Source organism: Garra rufa, unplaced genomic scaffold, assembly GCF_049309525.1.
Source record: "Garra rufa unplaced genomic scaffold, GarRuf1.0 hap1_unplaced_005, whole genome shotgun sequence".
Taxonomy (NCBI): Eukaryota; Metazoa; Chordata; class Actinopteri; order Cypriniformes; family Cyprinidae; genus Garra; species Garra rufa.
Genome location: NW_027394280.1, coordinates 305,728 through 328,464, shown reverse-complemented (window position 1 = coordinate 328,464; position 22,737 = coordinate 305,728). Strand labels below are relative to the sequence as shown.

The 22,737-nt window shown below is 41.1% G+C and overlaps 4 non-coding genes and 1 pseudogene across 4 annotated transcripts in view; 2 read left to right on the top strand and 3 right to left on the bottom strand.

Moving 5' to 3' along the window:
- Positions 1–19, top strand: part of trnae-cuc (transfer RNA glutamic acid (anticodon CUC)) — a 72-nt gene extending 53 nt beyond the window's left edge. The window contains exon 1 of the tRNA in view: positions 1–19. This exon is cut by the window's left edge and continues 53 nt beyond it. This is a non-coding gene — a tRNA (tRNA-Glu).
- LOC141312754 (uncharacterized) overlaps positions 1–22,737 on the bottom strand; it is a 249,274-nt pseudogene that overhangs the window by 180,136 nt on the left and 46,401 nt on the right.
- Positions 1,630–1,701, top strand: trnae-cuc (transfer RNA glutamic acid (anticodon CUC)). The gene has a single exon. It is a non-coding gene; the product is annotated as a tRNA-Glu (tRNA).
- Positions 2,386–2,458, bottom strand: trnar-acg (transfer RNA arginine (anticodon ACG)). Its single transcript has one exon. It is a non-coding gene; the product is annotated as a tRNA-Arg (tRNA).
- trnae-uuc (transfer RNA glutamic acid (anticodon UUC)) lies at positions 2,954–3,025 on the bottom strand. Its single transcript has one exon. It is a non-coding gene; the product is annotated as a tRNA-Glu (tRNA).

Genomic DNA, 22,737 nt, shown 5'->3' with positions numbered 1-22,737 from the left:
TCGATTCCCGGTCAGGGAACGCTCTTTTGCCCCCCTCCCCCCCAACGGTGGACTGTGAAATCAAGCTCTGCTGGCCGCTTTCAGAAGGCCGGCCCCCCAAAAAAGGTGGGCACATGAAAAACGACCTCCTTCGAGCCGGAGTCGAACCAGCGACCTAAGCCTGGGGGACTACGTGCTTACACCCGACTTCTTGGTTTTCGACGTGACAGAAGCCTGTATTGCTGTCTGCTTGTTCTCATGCTATTAACAGGCCAGCAGTAGATCAGCTCTTCCCTGATGGTCTAGTGGTTAGGATTCGGCGCTCTCACCGCTGCGGCCCGGGTTCAATTCACGGTCACGGAACGCTCTTTTGCCCCCCTCCCCCCCAACGGTGGACTGTGAAATCAAGCTCTGCTGGCCGCTTTCAGAAGGCCGGCCCCCCAAAAAAGGTGGGCACATGAAAAACGACCTCCTTCGAGCCGGAGTCGAACCAGCGACCTAAGGATTGCCAAGCACTGGCCCACCGCATGAGGGACCTCGTGCTTCCGCCCGACTTGTTGGTTTTCGACGTGACAGAAGCCAGTATTGCTGTCTGCATGTTCTCATGCTATTAACAGGCCAGCAGTAGATCAGCTCTTCCCTGATGGTCTAGTGGTTAGGATTCGGCGCTCTCACCGCTGCGGCCCGGGTTCGAATTCACGGTCACGGAACGCTCTTTTGCCCCCCTCCCCCCCAACGGTGGACTGTGAAATCAAGCTCTGCTGGCCGCTTTCAGAAGGCCGGCCCCCCAAAAAAGGTGGGCACATGAAAAACGACCTCCTTCGAGCCGGAGTCGAACCAGCGACCTAAGGATTGCCAAGCACTGGCCCACCGCATGAGGGACCTCGTGCTTCCGCCCGACTTGTTGGTTTTCGACGTGACAGAAGCCAGTATTGCTGTCTGCATGTTCTCATGCTATTAGCAGGCCAACACTAGGTCAGCTCTTCCCTGATGGTCTAGTGGTTAGGATTCGGCGCTCTCACCGCTGCGGCCTGGGTTCGATTCCCGGTCAGAGAACGTTCTTTTGCCCCCCACCCCCCCAACGGCGGACTGTGAAATCAAGCTCTGCTGGCCGCTTTCAGAAGGCCGGCCCCCCCGAAAAAGGTGGGCACATGAAAAACGACCTCCTTCGAGCCGGAGTCGAACCAGCGACCTAAGGATTGTGTGGTCTTGCATTGTAACCGTTATCTCAAGGAAAAACAGCCTATCGCCGGTCTGTCAAGGTACAGAAATGAAACAATTATGAGATTAGCAATGAAACTGAGACGCGGTTATAACCGGATAAGTTGCTGATTTTTGGCTAGTTTGGATTTCATTTCGTGTCCAACTTTTTCTCAAAGCCCGGGTGGCACGTAGGAATAGGGCAACAATTCGGCAAGGCCGTGACATCAAAACCAAACTGCATTACGCAAAAAGCAGAGCACGAGCCAGCCAGGAGTCAAACCTAGAAGCTTCTGATCCGTAGTCAGACGCGTTATCCATTGCGCCACTGGCCCACCGCATGAGGGACCTCGTGCTTCCGCCCGACTTGTTGGTTTTCGACGTGACAGAAGCCTGTATTGCTGTCTGCATGTTCTCATGCTATTAGCAGGCCAACACTAGGTCAGCTCTTCCCTGGTGGTCTAGTGGTTAGGATTCGGCGCTCTCACCGCCGCGGCTCGGGTTCGATTCCCGGTCAGGGAACGCTCTTTTGCCAAGCTCTGCTGGCCGCTTTCAGAAGGCCGGCCCCCCAAAAAAGGTGGGAACATGAAAAACGACCTCCTTCGAGCCGGAGTCGAACCAGCGACCTAAGGATTGCCAAGCACTGGCCCACCGCCTGGGGGACCTCGTGCTTGCGCCCGAGTTCTTGGTTTTCGACGTGACAGAAGCCTGTATTGCTGTCTGCTTGTTCTCATGCTATTAGCAGGCCAGCATTAGATCAGCTCTTCCCTGGTGGTCTTGTGGTTAGGATTCGGCGCTCTCACCGCCCCGCTTTCATAAAGCCGGCCCCCTCAAAAAAGGTGGGCACATGAAAATCTACCTCCTTCGAGCCGGAGTCAAACCAGCGACCTAAGGATTGCCAACGCTCCACCTACAGTCCTCCGCTCTACCAGCTGAGCTATAGAAGGCACGGATCTGTGGTGTCACAACCTCTGCCTATTAGGTTTCTCCAGCTCGACTGCTGGCCAAAAAACGGCTGAGATGCGGTTTGAACCGGATATTTCGGATGGCACGTAGGAATAGGGCAACAATTCAGCAAGCCATGACATCAAAACCAAACTGCATTACGCAAAAAGCGGTGCTCGAGCAAGCCAGGAGTCGAACCTAGAATCTTCTGATCCGTAGTCAGACGTGTTATCCATTGCACCACTGGCCCACAGCGGAGGACGAGTCAGCCAGGAGTCGAACCTAGAATCTTCTGATCCGTAGTCAGACGCGTTATCCATTGCGCCACTGGCCCACCGCCTGGGGGCCCTCGTGCTTGCGCCCGACTTGTTGGTTTTCGACGTGACAGAAGCCTGTATTGCTGTCTGCTTGTTCTCATGCTATTAGCAGGCCAGAAGTAGATCAGCTCTTCCCTGGTGGTCTAGTGGTTAGGATTTGCCGCTCTCACGGCCCGGGTTCGATTCCCGGTCAGGGAACGCTCTTTTGCCCCCCACAGCGGACTGTGAAATCAAGCTCTGCTGGCCATTTTCAGAAGGCCGCCCCCCCCCCAAAAAAGGTGGGCACATGAAAAATGACCTCCTTCGAACCAGAAGTCGAACCAGCGACCTAAGGCTTGCCAACGCTCCACCTACAGTCCTCCGCTCTACCAGCTGAGCTACCGAAGGCACGGATCTGTGGGGTCACAACCTCGGCCTATTACGTTTCTGCAGCTCGACTGCTGGCCAAAAAAGGCTTTCGACGCAGGAAGACGTGCGCCCCGTTCGAAGAGGGAAGCAAAGAGGAACCCGCCTTCCCATACCGGGAGTCGAACCGGGGCCGCCTGGGTGAAAACCAGGAATCCTGACCGCTAGACCATATGGGAACTGGTCAGTGAAAGCCTTGTCCGGGTAAAAAAAAAAGATTCCAAAAATACTCACGCCACGCATTCGAAAAAACAACAACGAGGACGGATCATACAATTCTCTGCGATTGCAGACGGTTACAATGAGCAATATATATAGGCTATATATTATATATAATACAATTAAATTGAAAATGATTTTTTCTTTGCTCCCGCTTCATTCAAGATACGTGTGGTGATGTCGCTACAGTGAGACACTCTGATTGGTTGACGCACTGCGTCAAGTGCGTTAAGTCCGTCAAAAGTTCAGCTAGCTGAACTTCTGCGTTGCTTGCGTTTGCTGCGTTGATGCTTGAAACGCAGGTAACGCTTGAAAAGTTGACGAATCCAACGCACACAACGCAACGCAGGGCCTCTGACGGACTCAACCATAGACTTTACATGTAATCTGGCCGCAACTGATGCTTGACGTTTGGGGCGGTGTGAACGCAGTCTTTTTTTGCAGTGCAAAAAGTTGTTTTGCAGTGCTTTAACATTAATGTGATTTGTAGGTATAGCAGATACTACATTACAGATACAGAAACACCCCCAGACACACATTAATCTAATACTCACACATAACAATATAGTCCTATTCAAAATAAATTGTCCCCATTTGGGCCTTGATACAGCTTAGTTTTGATTTTATCAGCCGTTTCAGCACCAGAACAGCTTCCGGGTGGAAAATATTGACCTAAAATGGTCAAATTAGTTTGGGTTTGGGAAAACTATATCCATGTTCAGGAAAACAAATGGTTCCAATTATTTCAAATACAGTGTATCTAACACACCCAGAGCCCAAGTTGTGGCAAAATAGTTTTTGGAGAATCTGTAGTTACTGCCTTTTTCCTTGGTATGGTGCCACGTTTTTGGTAAGTCATACAAAGCAAGAATACAGTAACTGCAAAATAGTGGTAAAATATCAAATTAAATATGAGGATTGATATGTACAAAGAATAAGCTAATATAAAGTAACAAAACAGCCACATGTTCAATAATCTACCTTCAACTACTTAGGTTGGATGACAGGATAACTTTAAAGTCATTTTTCTCAGTTCTGCACTCGGCGTAGTTACTGCCTTTTTGCTTTGTAGGGCAGTATATACAGCATCCAGAGTTGAATTCTTGGTGAAATACATCTTTAAATACATGTTGTTCAGTGATGTGTTAAAAATAACTAGCAAATGTGCTTAGAAAAAAAATATGACCACAGTATCAACGTGCCTAATAATTATGCACACAGTGTATGTGATGTGTAATATGAATAAATGGGGTCAATTGATGTTAATAGAGAAAACTAACAAATATACACATTACAAATAAACAATACTTTTGTTTCTTTATGATCTTATAATAATCTTAAAACTATGCAGTACTTATATCTTGGTCCATTTTTGCAAATCCGCGTTTCACTTGTTGCAATGGTCTCAGCAAGACTCGCTTTCACCACCTGCTGGTGAAGCGGAAAGCAACAGGCGTCGATTTTGTATCGATGCTCAATTGCTCTTCTGCCATACCTGGATTAGTAACATCGAATTGCTTGGCGAATTTGAATCAGTGTATTTTTGGAAGCGAAATAATATGCACCGAAATGTCCTGTCAAGTATCAAAGGTTGTATTGAAATTATTTAGTATTGAAATTTTGAACACTGCAATTGTCACTGCAAATGAGAAGGGATACTTCTCCCAAAAATGAAAATGTGATGTTTATCTGCTTACCCCCAGGGCATCCAAGATGTAGGTGACATTTTTTCCCTCAGAGAAACACAAAAGATTTTTTGACGAAAACCGGTGCAGTCTGCCAGCCATATCATGGACGTGGATAAAAATCAAATTTTCATTTTTCATTTCACCAGGGCTTGACATTAACTTTTTGAGGGATAGGTAAGTAAATTTATGTTTCACTTGTCCATGCACAAAAGTCACTTGTCCGAGTAAAGATTTATAATATCATTTTTTTTTTTTTTTTTTTTTGCTAATGCATAATTCATTGAAAGCATCCAAACACTATCAATGTTAATACAATTCAGTTGAAACAGTAGAAAGGAACGTAGAAGTAGAAAGGAACAGTAGAAGGATCTCCAGACTCATAGTATAATACAAAGTAATACTTTGCACGCTGATGTGCACAGTGTATCACCAGAGGTAGTGGTGACTCTTGGTGAAAAAAAATAAAACTATCTATCCGACAGACGCCACAGAACATTTCTCCGTCTTCATAAATAACCAAGTCAAATTCATCTTTCCATTTGGTTACAAATTTTCGTTCCCGTTTGAACTCATATGGTGCTGTTGGTGTAAGGCAGGGCTTGAAATTAACTTTTTTACTTGGTAGCACTGGTGCTCCCAACTTTAAAAAGTTAGGAGCATCCCAAAAAATTTAGGAGCACCCAATTTCTTTTTAGTTATGCACCGATCTTGATTCTTCATGGCCGATTCTGATTAACTGACATCTGACAGACGCCTGCCAGATGTTTGTACACAGCAGATGCTTTCCAGATCAAGAGATCTTTATCAGACATCTTGCAGATGTACATGTGCTATCTGAGCCGCGTTGTATAGTATATTGACAAATATCAAGGAAAGAATTTTATTTCACCATTTAGTGTAGCTGCAGAATTTTAAAATATCAATTTAAGGCAATTTATGACCCTTTTTTTAAGAGCTGCACAAGTTAAATGAACAGTATGAGTGGGGTTGGACAATGTACGGTAGAATATTAAGCCATAAAATTACAATATTTATAATTCAGATACAGACACAAAAAACAAAATATCTAATACAATGGCATTTCAACCTTTATACCATTAAAAGGGATAAATCAAGTATATAATTTCTTATATTTATATAAGATATATAACATTAGTATTACTTAATTGTTTACAATTTTTTTTTTTTTTTCACAATATTTTTATTTTCATTTTTAAACACTTTGAAATACAGCCATTTACAATCGTACATTTTTCCATATACCATACAACCACAAGATTGCTGCATTTACTCTAGAGGAATAAATAAAAATAAAAATAAATAAAAAAACAAAAACAAAAACAAAGAAAAAAACACAACAACACTGAACAAGAATGTTACTCTGTTTTAGCCCATGGTAATCTATTCAAAGTTGGCTTTTATAATCATACTGAGTACTAAATTTAATTATTATTATTATTTTTTTTTTTTAAAGATTTTATCAATCTATGAGGTCGAAACTGCTTTTGTCCATAAAGATTAGTCATCCACTTCTTCATCTGTTAAATCCAAATCTTTAATATAATTAATGAAAGGACTCCATATGCTTTCAAATACATACTGTTTGGCCTTTAATATGTACGTTATCTTTTCTAATGGAAGGCTCGACAACATCTGTCTTATCCACTGATTAGTACTTGGTCTGTGCATCTTAGTCCATAATAGAGCTATACATTTTTTGGCATAAAGCACACTGAGGTCTATAAATGCTTGTTCACTTCTACTATAATTATGTTTTTCTGGGTATAATCCCAGCAGAAAAAGCTTAGGGTCTAATAAAATTTGTTTTGAAATGATCTTTTCAATTATGACTTTTACCTCTTCCCAAAATAATTGAATATTTCTGCATTGCCAAATACAGTGAAACAAACTTCCTCTAACCTCCATACATTTTGTGCATGTGTCTGGTATGTCTTTATTATATCTGTTTAAATGAACCGGTGTTACATACATTCGCATTATCCATTTATACTGTATAAGTTTAAGCCGTGTATTTATAGACATTGTCTGAGCTTTAGTACAAGCTCCTTTCCAATCTTCGTCTGAAACTTCTAATTGCAAATCTTCCTTCCATGCATTCAACTTATATTGTGAATTCTCAGGTGAGTAAGCTGTTAGCAATTCATAAAATTCAGATATAATACCTTTTCTCAGATTATCCTTTATCATAATTTTTTCTAAAGATGAAAGTGGAGGCCTACTGAGAGCATTATCTTGACTTACTTTAACAAAACTTCTCAGCTGGAGGTATTTGAAAAAATGCTTCCTGTTAAGACTGAATTTAAACCTCAACTCCTCAAAAGACATCATAATATCAGAGTCTGTCAAATAGAGATCTTGAATCGTTTTAAGTCCCTTCGATTCCCACAATTTGAATGTTGCATCTGCTCTTCCTGGTACAAAGAACTGATTCCCCCATATTGGACTATATTGAGATAATGAATGAGAATCTTTTAAATAATTTTGTACATCATACCATATCTTTAACATATGTCTTACAATTGGATTTTTGGTTCTTTTCCGTAATTTTTTTGCTGTGTCCGAATATATATATGAGGGAAGAGGTAGGGCTAGATTATGAGATTCCATTTCTATCCAATGCGGAGACTCATTTTTTGAAAAATAGAACATAATAGACCTCAGCTGTGCAGCCCAATAGTACCACAATATGTTTGGACATTTTAAACCTCCTCTGTCAAATGGTAAATACAACAAAGATAAACGAAGTCTTGCCTTCCTATTGTTCCATATAAATCTGACAAACATGGTTTTGATTTTTGAGAACAAATCTGAAGGTGGCGGTAACGGAATATTTTGAAATAAATAAAGTAGTTTGGGTAGTATGTTCATTTTTAAAATATTAATTTTCCCAATTACAGATATTGGTAGTGACATCCATCTATCCATTGAGTCATTAATTTCTTCCATTAAAGGTTCATAGTTGGCATCAACAATGTTTTCCAATCTTGGCAAAATCTGTACCCCCAAGTATTTAAACTGCTCAACAACATTAAACTGAATTACCTCTAAAATTGGATTTCTTCTTTCATTTGAATTTAGCAATAATATAGAAGATTTTATGTTGTTTACCCTATAACCAGAGATCTCGCCAAATGTTTTAATTAGCTGCAACACAGCCGGAACTGATTTACTTAATTTTGACATGAATAGAATGACATCGTCAGCATACAAGGATATTCTGTGTTCTGTCTGTCCTATTGTTATTCCACAGAATTGCTGATTTGAACGTATTCCAATTGCAAAAGGTTCAATTGCTAGCGTAAACAACAAAGGAGAGAGTGGGCAACCCTGTCGGCATCCTTTATTAATTTTTATTGGTTTTGAAATATTTCTATTAGTCATGATTTCTGCAGTTGAATTTTTGTATATTACTTTAACCCATTTTATGAAGTTATCTCCAATTCCAAATCTTTCTAAAACACTGAATAGATAAGGCCATTCGACCCTATCAAAGGCCTTTTCGGCATCTAATGATAATAGTGCTGTATCTGACCTTTCTTTATTAGTGTGAATAATGTTTAACACCCTTCTTACATTATGGAATCCCTGTCTTCCCATTATAAATCCATTTTTATCTTTATTAATAATGTTTGGCAATAATTTTTGTAACCGTTTTGCCAAAAGTTTACATATTATCTTGAGATCAGAATTTAACAAACTTATGGGTCTCATATTTTCACATTTGTTAGGTGGTTTACCTGGTTTTGGCAATAAGATAATTAGAGCACCATTCATAGAGGGTGGGAAACTACCTTTCTGAAATGCCTCCAGAAACATTTCCAGAAGTGGAGTTAGCAGTTTATTTTTAATTTTTTTATACACATCTATTGGGAGACCATCTGGACCTGCTCTTTTTCCTGACTTCATACTATCGATAGCATTCCCTATTTCTTCTTTGTTAATTTCCATCTCCAGGTCTTCTTTAAGTTCATCTGGGAGATGGGGTATGGATAGTTCATCTAAAAACCTATTTAAATTTTGCGAATTAGTCTCATTTTTTGTATCATATAATTCTTTATAGTAACCTCTAAAGGCACCATTCATTTCTATAGGATCCACTACAACCTCTCCATTTGTTATGACAGTTGTGATTGGTGTTTTTACCTTCAATTGTTTTATCTGCCATGCTAGTAATTTACCTGATTTATCTCCTTGTTCAAAGAAAGATTGCTTTAATCTCATAAGACTGGAGGCGGCTCTGAACGCGGACAGTTTATCATATTCAGCCCTTAAAATTAGTAACTCACTTTGCATTTTTGGATCACTTCTCTCATAAACTTTTTCCTGAAGAGTCTTTATTTTATGTTCCAACTGTATTCTCTCCTCTCGAACCTTTTTTGATTTTGAGGTTGTATAACTAATAATATGTCCTCTGAGGAAAGCTTTAAATGCTTCCCACTTTGTACATGCAGAAGTCTGTGTAGTGTTAATTTCAAAAAACTCTTCTATCTGCTTTCCTATATATTTCACAAATTCTTCATCTTGTAACCATTTATGCTGAAAATGCCATCAAGCCGGGTCTTTTGTTAATTTTCTATCCACATATTCTATACAACATGGGGCGTGATCTGAGATCACGATATTATCGTAGAAGCTATTATGAATTTTAGACCGTAATTCTGAAGAAATTAAAAAATAATCTATTCGAGAATATGTCTTAAATACATGTGAGTAGCAAGAATAAACTTTAGCATGTGGTTTCAATTCTCTCCAAATATCCAACAGACTAAATTCTTTGATTAAACAAAGAATAGCTGTTCTACATTTATTATGTGATTGATCCAGTCCTGTGGATCTATCCATACAGGGATCCAGTGTACAATTGAAATCCCCTGCTATTATGTATAATCCTGCTAATGTTGAAAGAGTAAGAAACAAATCTACAAAAAACTTAGGATCATCTGTATTGGGGCCATACAGGTTTACTAAATTTAAATTTTCTGATAATAGAGAACCTTGAATTATTAAATATCTCCCAAACTTATCTTTGAGTACTTGTTTCACTTGAAATGGGACTGTGCCATGAATAAGAGTCATAACTCCTCTGACCTGTGATGAGAATGATGTTGAGAATACACTACCCTGCCATCTTCTCCTTATCCTTATAACATCCTTTTCTAATAGGTGCGTTTCTTGTAAAAACACAATTTTGGAATCCATTTCCTTTAATTTATTCATGACTTGTTTAACTTTTCTGAATTGTTGTAGACCTCTGCAGTTCCAAGAAACAAAATTAAGAGATACTCCTTGAGACATCTCTGAGAAATGATAAAGATAGATTACTTTGCCATATAAAAATAAAAATACAGGGAAACATGGTGAACCTGGATGCTTGAACCCACATCCAACACACTGAACATGAACTACACTTTTCCCACTCCCGTGAGATCCCCCCTAAAACCACCCTGACTCCCAGTATCACTAAAGACTATTCCACACCTAGTGAGGATCAGTCAAACCACCCTTTGTTATCCTTTTAACTGAACACTCGTTGCTGCTCTATCTTATAATACTTATCTGCAACATATGCAACACGTTTACTTTAAATCTATTCTACAAATTTCTATTTCTTATCAACTTAAACATAACATCACACGGTCTGATATAGCCTAATCATAACGTGTATATTTGAAAGTACTTTCGTACCAGAGACTGGCTTCTGAACGCTAATGCACTTTCAAAGTGCTATACTATGCAAATGTTCTACGTTCATTTTAACTCGCGCCAGTGTTCTCCTGGATTTTCTTGATAAACTCCCGCGCTTCAGATGGTGTATTAAAGCTACGGGTCTGTTCTTTGTAAGTTACCAACAGTCTGGCTGGATGAACCACTCCGTGTCGGATTCCCAGGTCGCGCAGTTCCTGGCGTATTGGGTCAAACTGTTTCCTCAGTTGGTGTATTCCAGTGGCCAAGTCAGCATAAAACCGGATTTGTTGGTTCTTGTACCGAATGTCTTTTTTAGCCCCTGCAGCTGTGATGACCGCCTGTTTATCCTTGTAGTTCAGAAACCTCATTATCAGCGTTCTCGGCGGCGCCTTGGAGTCTTTCATAGGTCCGATTCTGTGCGCTCTTTCAATAATACCTGAGGACTGCAACGTCACAGCATCCAACACCTCTGGAATCCACTTCTCCAAAAAGGAGCATGGATCCCGTCCCTCTGCACCTTCCGGCAGGCCCACCAGTCTCAAGTTGTTCAAGCGGGATCTGGCTTCCAAGTCCACGAGTTTATCCTCCAGAGACTTGTTTTTTGACTCCAACTTGTTTACTTTAGCTTGCAAGTGAGCAACGTCGTCCTCCGCGTTTGATATCCGCAATTCCGCCTGCGACACTCGTTCATTGCAGTCGTTCATTTCCTTCTTCATACTTTCTATCGCCGTCATTATTCCATCGAATCTGGATGAAAACTCAGTTTTCATGGAGTTTATGGCAGCCAATATTGCATCCGCCTTCACCCCTTCACCACTGGTCCCGTCCTCCGCCACATCTTCGTTACCTTTCTGTGTCTCAGCGCAAACGCGATAATCAGTTAACTTCGGCTGCTTCGTCGACTTGCTATTTTCTTTACTTACTTTGCCAGACTTCGACATTATAGTCTTAACATCAACACTATGCTACCACGTTTTGTTGCAAATGGCAGTATTTTTAGTAGCAAATTATAGTGGTTAAGACAGAGCAGCGTGAGGCACGTCTTCTCAGGTGGCCGCCATAACCGGAAAATCTTGTTTACAATTTTAAAAGGCAAATTAAATTATTTCACACTTACACATGGATCGATAATTCCAATAATTTGACCATAAACAGCTGAAAAAATGTATTGAAAATAAAAATTAATTTGTTTGTCACGAGGGGGCGCTTTAGGAGCGCTGAAATACTACGGTTTCCATAGTAACAGCTGTACACAAACCAGCACTAACGCCGTTTTATCAGAAATGAAATGACAATGCAAACGACATGTTTCTGAGGACAGTCTGTTCCCTTCAGATACATTCATATGAAGACATACGTGTAGCGTTTTGACTTTGAAACGTACAGCGTGCATATTTATTCAATGACATCATTGCCTTTTTGAAGATTTATCCAAACCTATCGCGATAGTCTTTCCGTCTCTTAAAATTATACGTTAATCAAGACTTTTAGTCTTGTACTACTAGTCAGTAGTTAGGCTAGCGACAGTTTTGAAACCGAGTCGTACCACACTCATTTCTCTCACTCGCACAAATGCTTCCAAATATAATTTGAGGTCGCACAGATTAATTTCTCGCAATTTCGAGAGAGAGAGAGAGAGAGAGAGAGAGAGAGAGAGAGAGAGAGAGAGAGACACACGCGCGCGCGCGCACTCTCCCATGATCGAGCATAGAATGCTGCTACGTCAGAGCGGCCAAAGCATCAACAAGCTTCCTCGTACTTTTTGACAAGAGTTCTTGACGGGGCGGCCAGAGCTTCTTTTCAGCTCAAGTCGGCGGCGGTGTGAACGTACAGTAACTTCATGAGCAGTTCTTTTCCGTTCCGTGTGTGTGTGTGTGTCGGCGCGCTCTCTGTTCAATATTCCGCTCGGTGTTTGCGCTGCACGTTCTGCTCTGTCGTTAACGGCATATAACGTTAATTAACATGGCATTTTATTTTGTTTGAAATTTAACTTGTCCAGTCGGACAACCAATTTTCTCTTCCACTTGTCCTACAAAAAAATCCACTTGTCCCGGACAAGCGGACAAGCCTTAATGTCGAGCCCTGTTTCACTATTTATTTAATGATCACATCTCCTCCCCTGTTGCAATTGTGAGCTACAAATACCCAGAGGAGATGGCATTTACGCTGGAATTCATACAGAAGTAAGCAACACATATGCCATGAAATGTTTATAAAGCATTTGGTTGTGTTGCTGTTTATTTAGTTGAAAATAATAAAGTATGTTGTAAGACACAGTTGATTTGACAAGCTCATATGACTTGCAAATAAAGACCATTGGAAATGTAAGCTAAGCAATTTCCACTGTTTAAATAGCAGTTGATTTAATTAGCTTAAAATACTGTATGATTGCTTTTCTATCTCCAATCTGCATTTTACTCTGTAGTTCAGTTTTATTCATATCCATTTCTTTTAGAGATTTCCTGGGAAGAAATCCTGAACGAGGGTTGAGATGAAGGCAACTAAGTGGCTACGCATTCCTCCAAGGCTCTTGCATGAACAGTTTTGGAAAACCATGAAGTATTTGAGCTTTTCAAATCTCAAAAAGGAACTTGGAGTAAACATGCAGATAAAGGTGGGAATAAACCTGGAGGCTGCATTCAGTAGTTTTCTCAAACTGGCACATGGTGAGAGGTATACTAAGAGTGTACAAACACTTGGAGCCCTGCGTCTCACATCATGTTTGCTCTTACTTTCTTAGTTTCACATTGAAATGTCAAGCATGAGTAAAACAAATCTTTGTTTCATATTTTCAAATGCTGTACAAGAAAGCATTGTTGCAGAACCATGCCAATTTAAGTTTCACATTAAAATAATTTTGCATGAATTACAGATTAGTCATCTAACTTAAAGAGAGAGTTAACCAAAAATATTATAAGAAAATTGTTAAATTACTCACCCTTATGTTGTTTCAAACCTGTAAAACTTTTGTTCATTTTTGGAACACAAATGGAGATCATTTTAATGAATTCTGAGTGCTTTCTGTCTCTCCATTGACAGCCAATGCAACTACCACTTTCAAGGCACAGAAAGGTATAAAAACATCATTAAAGTATGGGACTCCAGTGGCCTAACATCAGTTTTAATGCTTTCTGTTCACAAAACATCTTCACTTTAGCATAGATGATAGATCCTGCACGTGTGTTGACACCATTTAAAAAAAAGGCACAAATGTGAGCTCAACTGCACAAAAAAAAAAGTATTTTGCAATTTTATATAGGCTACTGAATTTAATTTTATATTAGCATATATATATTTATAATCCTACTGTTCAAAAAGCCTTGGCTTTTCCCAAAATAACCACTAGCCTTTATGGAGCCAAGATATATTTTTGTTGTTGATATGGACTACATTGACGAGAGTGGCGTAGTAATGTTCACTGTAATGCTTACATTGCGATGTACCTGAGAGAAAACTGATTTGACCATCTTATTTTCACCAGTAAGAAAAGTGTTTTAAAGCTTGTTTTGCAGAACGTCACAGTTATAAATGATATGGGAATAAGGCTTGAAGTTAGGAAGAACATTTTAAGGAAAATGTAATTATATTTTCATCATACTTTTCTTTTTTCTCAAACATTATCTGGGGTGTAAAAACACCCCTGGCCAAATGCCCCCAGAGGACATCACTTCCCACTATGATAATTACTGTAGTTACCATGTTCTGAACATCACATCTTTTCTTTTTCCCTCAGATGTAATCTGGCTCGGTGATTGATTATAAATATTTGACTTCATATCTGAAAATTACCTCAACTTAGCACCAGCAAGCTTGTTAGCTAGACAGTTAGCATCAGCTAACAATATATACTTATTTTCAGTATGGTTATAAATAAACATTAATATCTATCTACTAAGCTAGTTGATCCAAACAATATATAAATTATACTGTTAATAAACAATATAAAAACAGACGTCACATAGGGCTAAATGCGTAGCATTTTAATAAAATTGTTAAGGTCACAGCAGTGAGGAATATGAACGTGCGTGAGTTATTTTATTTAATCTGTGTTATTTTAATGTTTCGTTTTTTGACCTAAAACATTGAGACAGCGATGCTGATGTGTCTGCATTCAATCATTTCAGTGGGCTTAAATATATTACCCTTTATAACAGATTTAGTTCACAAACAACTGACAGTTACAATAATTAATCCTAAAACTCGACATTATAACTTACTTTTCGCAGCATCAGTCGCACACGCACTCACAAGATCTCCCGGTTCTTATTTGTGAATCGCACTCGCTCTAAACAGCTCATTTGAATCAGTGAGTTGTCGACTCGAGAACAGCTGCAATTGGATCAGTCCAATTCGTGAATGAATTGTTTGGTGCAATTTGCGAAATGATTTAACAGGTTCATTGAAAAGAATCAGTTTGTTCATGAATCAGACACTGCTTCTACGTCTCGGGGCACGTGATATATTATAAGGAGTAATGACATGTTTTATGAAATGTAGTTAAGTAAAAAGTATGATCTTATGCTTTAGAATGTAGTGAAGTAAAAGTAAAAGTTACTTAAAATAAAACTACTCCAGTAAAATACAGATACTTGAAAAATTTACTTAAGTACAGTAACGAAGTACAACTACTTCGTTACTGTCCATGTCCATCACTGCCGCCAGCTCCCGCTCTCCTCCCCTTTCAACGGAACGTCAGCATGCTGATGACGTCAGCCCACAGCTGACTGCAAAAAACAATTTGCAGCCCATGCATCACCACACTCCTAACCCCCTCCCCTACCCATCCCAGTCCAGCGCAAACTTGTCTCCGCTAACAGTGCAAGCCCCAGCGCCAGCTATTCCCGCTCTCCTTCCCTCTTATTCTTCTGCCTCAGAAGCCACTCATAGTGTGAGTATGCCACTGCCTTTGGTACCAGCTATTCCCTCTCTCCTTCCCTCTGTTTTCCTCCACCCCAGGAATCACCCATAGCACGAGCATGCCTCCACTAATGGCGCCGTCTACATCACAATCTATTCCTCTCCTTCCCTCATTTTCTTCTGCCCCGGCTTTTTCGCATAAGGCCCATCAGCGTAGCAACCAAACATTTTAGGTAAAAAACACCTCATAATCCATCTTTCATCCTCACAGAATTCCCAGTTTCCGAGCATTAAGAGTCTCATCCCGCTCAAATAATTTTCTCTCCACTATCATGACATTGACCAAGTCATCACCCTGATCAAAGAAGCAGGTTGCAGTGCTTGGCTGGCCAAAGTTCACATTACCTCTGCCTTTAAAGTCATGCCCATCCACCCAGATGGCTGTAGAAGCAGCCCTAAATTCTTAGACACCCGTCAGAAGCAATTTGTTGAATCCTCTCCAATAATTACCATATATCTTATTTGATTCATCTTGCCCCCCGACTCCTTCCCAGCCGCACATCTCTCGACCCAAAAGCTTTTCCCCTCACCCAAGACAAAAGCGTAGGCCCTAGCACCTCCATCCAATTCTTTGGTATCAATTTGGATTCACAAAAATTTCAGGCATCATTACCAAAAGAAAAAAATTGATTAGACAATTCTGGTAGCCCCCACTCTCTCAATTACCCCTAGCTGTCCCAAACGCAAGCTGTTATCCATTTTAGGCCATCTGAATTTCACGATGCGCATCATCCCGCAAGGCCGCCCCTTCATCTCCCAGCTCTTCTCCCTTGCATCCTCCGCACACACTTTGGAAGACCAAATATTCCTAACTGATTCATGCCGCAACAAACTTATCCTATGCATAGCCTTCCTTAAGAATGGAATGGCTTATCCTTTTTCTACAACAACCTGCTTTTCTCACCAATTGATATACAGCTTTTTACCAACGCTGCCCCTTCCATCGGGTTTGGAGGTTTTCTCCAAGGCCATTGGCTCACCTCCACCTAACCTTCACCGGAGTTCTGACACTACATTTCCCAGCATCCCCGTACCTGGGACCCTGACTTCCGGTTCCGGGTCCTCCGGGTCATTTCCCCTTGTCGGCCATTTAAGAACTGTTTTGTGGGCGTTTCCCTCGCAAAGTTTTGTTTAGTTATGCTAGCAATCCTGAGTGCTCTTTTCTCGGACTGCTATCCTGTTGCCAACCGGACTGTTTATCGTGTGTGTGAACGTTTGCCACCTGCCTATTACGACCCTCGCTCGTTGCACGGATTACCCCCTTTGATCGCCGCCCGCCTCAACCTATTGCCTTGACTATCGATTCCCCTTCCTGTTTGTTTTCACCACACCAGTCTGCCGTTGTCGACTACTGTTTGTTTACTTTGTCTACGTCAAAAAAGCTGTTGCAAATGGATCCAAAGCCTGCGGATCAGTTTATGCCATCATCACACCTACTTCCAACCCCAGTTCCTCCCTATTCAGAGCTGATATTCCCATAAACCACTCTTTGAGACCTCTCCTAGAAGCTTATCTTAATTCCATCCTTCTAGCCATTTCGCCCAGGACCCTTAAGTCTTACCTAACAGCATGGAAATGTTTTAAAACATTCCACTCTGCTTACAACCTGTCGTTCCCCGATTTTTCACTGCTGTCTATTATCTCATTTATCTCTTACCTCAACATCATCAAAAACCTCCAAATTGGCTCAATGAAAGGGTACCTAAGCGGGACCCAATTTTTTCCATAAACATCTGTATGGCTCACCTTCATCCAATATAACCAATTCCCAGATGTCCCTACTAATCAAAGGCATCAAAAAAAAAACATCCCACTCGCCCGGACACCCGCCAAATTATAACCCTAAAAAAATCTGAACAATTCCATCTCCACCCTCCGTAAAGGCTACCAGTCCATTCACACCACCCGTACCCTAGATGCAATGTTTATCCTGGCTTTCTGCGGTTTCAGGATTTTCGGGAGGAGCTCACACGGATAATTAACACAGCCAATTCATCATTAGTAATCACACTCCCTATCCAATCAGCACGAGAAATAACCGAAGCAGCCCTACCTTCTTCATCTCCCATTTTTCAGCACCCTTCCACCACCCAGTCTCCTCACCTTCAGCCCGAGGGCAAGAGAAGTGCCCCGGGCTCGGGAATTTCTGCCGAGCTTGGAACCCTCTCCCGGACAGCACACCAGATACGCCTAACCTTTCCCTTAATTTATGATCCGTAAGAGTGAACTTGAGAAAGACTAAATTAAAGGTTGTATCAGCAATTTCAAGCCTGAAACATAAAGTGTCAAATTCAGCTGACCTTTCTTCACGATCCGCTCGCTGCCTGCCACATAAATCAGCTGTAAAAAAAAAACGCGTCTCTCAGGTCAGCCTAGGGTCCGAGATATGCCAAAAAAACAAAACAATCTGTGCTACCAACCTTTCCACAGCAAAACAAACAGTGTTCCAACCAATCACCGTCAGGGGGTTGGTGTTGTGGACTTTCGCTCCGCCTCCATCACATCCCTGCACCAGTACGAAAGTCCACAACACCAACCATATAATGATTACAGCCTTCCACAAAGCCGCAATGTTGGTGGTAGAAGACAGAAAGTAACTGATGTGTGTAAATTAAATCCATGCACACTGATGTTGAAATGCTTGAATCAAAAAACAGTGTGTTTCCCCCTTCAATTCATGGCATACAAATGTGAAGTTCTTAAATCGTAGACAGAGCAAACACATTGTCAACTGTCCATATTCTTTGCACATTTATGCATTAAGCTCAGTCCAATACAATATAGCTAGTTGACATGGTAAAGTGTACTATGGACAAAACACATTGGTTTAAAATGTAAATTAGAATTTCTATCATTGTAGGAGTCCTATATAGGATTCTTATTAGAATCCTTTAGGATTGTTTTGACAAGGGAACATTTTGCAGATTCTAAAAGGGGGATGTAAACTTTTGACCTCAGCTGTAACTGTGCATTCAACAATGTGGTTGCAGAGAAACAAAGAGGTGTGTATGTTTGTAGAGTAATTTACAACAGCTTTGATTGTGGCCAATCAAAATCAAGGACCGGAACTGCCCGTTCTAGACATTTTGCTTGAAACTCTGTCCATGGTAAGGGGATTTGTTAGGCTTCTCTTTATTGTGAATTTTCATGTGCCTGTCAAGGCTTCCTTTTTGACTGAAACTCTTTCCACACTGTTTGCATGTGTAAGGCTTCTCTCCAGTGTGACATCTCATGTGTCTGTTAAGGCATCTTTTTAGAGTGAAACTCTTTCCACACTGTTTGCATGTGTAAGGCTTCTCTCCAGTGTGAAATCTCATGTGTCTGTTAAGGTTTTCTCTTTCAGTGAAACTCTTTCCACACTGTTGGCATGTGTAAGGCTTCTATCCAGTGTGAAATCTCATGTGTCTGTTAAGGTTTGCTTTTTCAGTGAAACTCTTTCCACACTGTTTGCAGGTGTACAGCTTCTTTCCAGTGTGAACTCTCATGTGTCTGTTAAGGTGTTCTTTTTCAGTGAAACTCTTTCCACACTGTTTGCATGTGTAAGGCTTCTCTCCAGTGTGAAATCTCATGTGTCTGTTAAGGTTTCCTTTATCAGTGAAACTCTTTCCACACTGTTTGCATGAGTAAGGCTTCTCTCCAGTGTGAAATCTTATGTGTCTGTTAAGGCTTCTTTTTTCAGTGAAACTCTTTCCACACTGTTGGCATGTGTAAGGCTTCTCTCCAGTGTGAATTATCATGTGACTTTTAAGGTGTGCTTGTTGTTTGAAACTCTTTTCACACTGTTTGCATGAATAAGGCTTCTCTCCAGTGTGAATTCTCATGTGTCTGGCAAGGCCTCCTTTTCCAGTGAAACTCTTTCCACACTGTTTGCATGTGTAAGGCTTCTCTCCAGTGTGAATTATCATGTGTCTGTTAAGGCTACATTTTTCAGTGAAATTCTTTCCACATTGTTTGCATGTGTAAGGCTTCTCTTCAGCGTGAATTATCACATGCTTTTTAAGGCGTCTTTGTTGTTTGAAACTCCTTCCACACTGACAGCAAGTGAAAATACTCCTAGTTCCTGTCTTTTGAGCACTTTTTTGTTTAGAAGTCTTTTCAGACTCAAAAGAACAAAAAGATTTTTCTCCAGAAACAAAATTATGAAGATTCTCAAACTGATCTTTCTCTTCAGTTTCATTCAGTAGTTCTCTCTCCTTTTTCAGTGCTGTTAGGTCTAAGGTGGAAAAACAAAGAGATAAAAGTTAACCCCAGTTTAATGGCACAAAGCAATTAACATCACAACATGTAATGCATGTATGCTAGATCCTATTCCAGGGTCTCCAAACCTGATCCTGGTTGGCCAGTACCCTACAGAGATTAAGTTGGCTGTTATACATTTAATTAAATCTAGAAAATCTATATAGACTGATCTCAATTATTATATACTATTTTTATGTCTCCTAGGGGATAAAATTCAACAAATTTAGAGAGAGACTAGGAAAAAATAAACTCCCCACTTAACCATCAGATGAAAAATTAATTACAAAATAATTCCTCCTGAGGTTTTATTAAGGGGGCAATTGTGTTAGCCAATCATAAAAGTTGGCTGTTACACTTGACCTTTCAAATGGAAAACACCAAAACAGACTGTCAGAGGATGAGAAATAGTGGAAAACTGTCATCTCAAATCAAATCTCTCAAAAATCTTATTTAAAAAATGTAAAATCACTCAATTTTTAAATGTTTATGTAAAAAACATTAGTAATATTATAATTACATCTCTAGAAACATAATATTAAATTAAATTAAACATGCAGCCGGAGCACTGGGAAACTCTGGCAACTAATGCTGCTAAACTAACCTGGTCCGGGACTTTCGATTTGGTAATGCGGTGGTGAGACGCACGGTGTCTGCGCTCCACGTTATTTCATTTAATATCTTAAGAATACACCTTATTTGATCAGCACATCAAACTTGTTGCACCTCATTTTTATTTTTGAAAGTCTACGCCGTCGGAATTTTCATTTAAAATGAACAAGTCTACGGGGACAGGCGGTAAACAACAAGCTCACCATGATCGGGCCTGTCAAGAAAGCAGAAAAATGGCGGATAACGAATCCACATCTTCGCAGCTTACAATCGAATCCCTAGTTAAGGAGCTTGAAAGATTCAGAAAAGAGATGGGGAATTCGTTGCACTTTTAAACACTTCTCTGGAAACAATTCGGTCTTCAGCACAGGCAGCGACGATCAACGAGATGGAAGCGGGCCTTTCAGAACACAGTGACCGAATAACTTAGCTTGAGCATGATGTAAAAGCTCTTCAGTTAAAACTGATAAACACCGAAAAGGAAAACACAGGCTCTTAAAGCTAATATAGAAGATTTGATATCTCGCTCGAAGTGGCAAAATGTACGACTTGTAGGTTTACCGGAGGACATTGAAGGAAAGAACCCAAGGGAGTATGTGTCTAACCTGCTTTCCGAGATTCTTGGCGATTGCCTAGCAGAACCACACGAGCTGGATCATGTCCACCACAGTCTCCAACCTAAACCTCGCGCAGACGAACCCCCACGGCTGTTGATAATCAGATTTCACCAATACATCATTAAGGAAACTGTCATGAGATAGTCTAAATCCCAAAAGGACATTTCCTACAAAGGCCACAAGATCAAGATGTTCAAGGACTTCAGCATAGGGTTTGCGAGGACACGAGCAGCGTTTAACAAGATCAAGAGCCTACTTTACAAGCAAGGAGTACGATTTGGAATGCTGTACACGGCTCACCTTCGAGTGAGCTATAATGGCGCGGAACGGTTCTTTGATTCTTCTGAGGCAGTGGATTCGTTTTCCCAAAAGAACTTTCCTAACTGACTTTGGCAATAATGGACTAATGTGCATTTCCATGATGAGCAGGTGAATTCTGCAGGTTTAAGCTGCGGTTTTATACTGGGCCGTCAGTTAACGTCCAAAATACGTAGACTTTTGAATGTAATCTTTACTCCATCCCGGTCTTCAAGACCAGAAATGGTTATCTCTCTCGATGCAGAGAAGGCCTTTGACCTGGTGGAGTGGGATTACTTATTCATGGTTTTACAAAAATCTGGATTCAGATCTAAATTCATCTCATGGATTCGTTAACTATATTCCACTCATTCAGCTTGCGTGAAAACAAACTCTGAAAAGTACCCTTATTTCTCGCTTTCTCGTGGCACCCGTCAAGGGTGTCCACTCTCACCTCTCCTTTTTGCTTTGGCTATAGAGCCTCTCTCTATAGCCTTTAAATCGTCTTCAGTGTGTTCAGGTATTTGTAGAGGGGGAACTTACAGACGGTGTGTTCCTCCCTGCCAACGCTTCATTGTTGGTGGGGATACACACAGTCTGTTTGTGGTCTGCTTGAGAGCGGAGCATGCACAGTCAGCCCTCGAGGGGTGAACGTCTTATGCTGCGTCTGCATCTGATTGGTTGCAGACTACGTTCAGAGCGTGCTTCGCCAATGGCGTTCCCCATAGCGTTCGACGCAGCGTCTTGTTCCCTCAGGGAACCAGGGTTACATACGTAACCTGAGACATTCCCTGAGATAGAGAACGATCATCCTCTAGGGGGCGCTAAGGGGAACAATGTTATCTCTATCCTAGGTAGCAGATGGTCATAAGGTATCTGTGATGATACCTAATTGTAGTTGGGCCCAAGGAGACCGGGGTTTTAAATCAACTCAAAAATGGAAACAACGTCTAGCACGTAACTTATACCATACAGGATTTTAGAAACGTGCACAAACACTTGCTATGCACTTATCACCCTTGCGGATTTTAGAAAGTGCCCAGAGACTAGTGTGCACACTTACCATAACATGGATTTGAAAAAGGTGTGCCAGAGAGGTCACACTCGACAGGGTTCCAGATGCTTGTCACATGACGGGAAATACTAGGGTCAACCCTCACTGTGAGGGGAGCAATGCTGCACTCAATCAGCATAGGCAGTTTGGAATTTGCTAATCGACTGACGGTATTGCCATGGAGCTAGACTTGACCATCTTTCTAATAGCGGATATAGAGGAGGACAGGCCCTTAACCTAGAGAGACAGCGAGGAACTCCTGACCCGTCAAGAGGTGGCACTCTATAAGTGAACTTTCTGCAGAATGAGGAGCATGACATCATCCACAAGGCTTGAGAAGCTGGAATCAACCTGGAGATCAGAAAGGACAGGCTCCTAACCATGAGATACAGGGAAGAAAACCTAACTTGCCAGGGGGTGGTGCTCTAAGGGGACCCTTCTGCAAAATGGGGAGCATTACATCATCCACAAGGCTTGAGAAGTGGGAATCAACCTGGACATCAGAAAGGACAGGCTCCTAACCCTGAGGGACAGGGAGGAAAACC